Source organism: Myotis davidii, unplaced genomic scaffold (assembly GCF_000327345.1).
Source record: "Myotis davidii unplaced genomic scaffold, ASM32734v1 scaffold243, whole genome shotgun sequence".
Classification (NCBI taxonomy): domain Eukaryota; kingdom Metazoa; phylum Chordata; class Mammalia; order Chiroptera; family Vespertilionidae; genus Myotis; species Myotis davidii.
The window spans coordinates 1,489,224-1,490,719 of NW_006295183.1; positions in this window are offsets into that span (position 1 = coordinate 1,489,224).

A 1,496-nucleotide genomic window follows, 5' to 3' on the forward strand; every position below is an offset into this window, starting at 1 on the left:
ACCGCGCCGCGCCCGTCGCCGCCCCGGCTTCCTCTGAGCGCCGCTGGAGCAACTCCAGAAGGAAGCTTCCTCTCGCCTGCCCTTATTGGTTCACCTGAGGAGGCGGACCCTTAACGGACAGTGGAATTGCCCAATGGCTGAGGAGGGCGAGGGGGCGGGCAGAGGGGCGGGCCTAGAGGATCCGGTTCCTCTCCACCCGCCCAGCCCGGCTCGGACCCAAAGTGGGTTGAGAGCAGGTCATTGGGTCCATTCAGTCGTTTGGCTGAGCGCCCCAATACGTGACCTTCCCGACTGTGCACACCCCAAACCCCGAACCTGTCCGATTCCTTTCTGTTGTTAGGGATACCCTACGGCTTCCTCTCCATTTCTGTGCGGGCCAGTCCAGACCCCTCGCCCACCTGGACACCCCCCGCGGGAGGCCCCTTTGTGCCTCAAACACAACTGGCCCCAAACTCACTTTCCTGCCAATGGAGGAGAGGTCACATGACCCCCACCCCCAGCCTAGAGCAGCCCCTGGTTCACAGCTCCTTCCCTGAGGAGGGGGTCCCCTAGCCCAGACATGGCCCCATCATCTGCCCAAAGACCCAAGCCAGAAGCCTGGGGAGTCATCTCCACTCCTCCCTCCACCCCCGCCCCTCTCAGTTATCCTAATACGGTTAATTTTATTTCCTTCATATTTATTTTTCCAATCCAAACATTTGCCTCCAGCTACTCTACCACCCTATTCCAAGCCTCTCATCTGGTCTCCGCAATTCCAATTTTAACTTGGCTTTAGCCATCCTCCCTCTAGAACTCAGATTATTGTCCCCAGGTCTTCATTGACTCCCCACTGACCCCTGGGCCTTGAACTGACAATTACATTGGCCTGACCACCTACAGTTCCCACAAATGGTTGATGGTTGCTAGGCTGAGAAAAGCTGAGACCAGGACATCAGATAGTCATTCTTTCCGTCCTTTCCATTGTGTGGTTGCAGGTTTCACCTTCTTCCTTATAAACTTTAATAGCACGCCTCTACATGCCCTAGCTGGTTTGGCTCAGTGGATAGAGCGTTGGCCCTCTAATTAAAGGGGCCTGGGTTCGATTCTGGTCATGGGGACATACCTCTGTTGCAGGCTCAATCCCTATTCTTGGTGGGGGGCCCCTGTGGGAGGCAACCAATCGATGGATGTGTCTCTCTCACATCGATGTTTCTCTCTGTGTGTTTCTCCCCTCCCTTCCACTTTCTCTAAAAATTAATGGGAAAATATCCTCAGGTGAGGATTAACAAAACAACAACAAAAAAGAAAGAAAGAAAGAAAAAGAACTCTTCTACTAACTGGTAAGTCAAATGCAACCCTCCCTGAAACCAGAAAAGTCCACGGAGAAGCTTGAAAATTCGGTCTTCCATAAGGTAGACATGCTGGCCCACCCAGACCCAGACCCAAGGATGTGCCTGCCATCAGACTTGTCCCTCGTATGATATCTATACCGCCACTCACCCTTAGCCCTTTCTGGA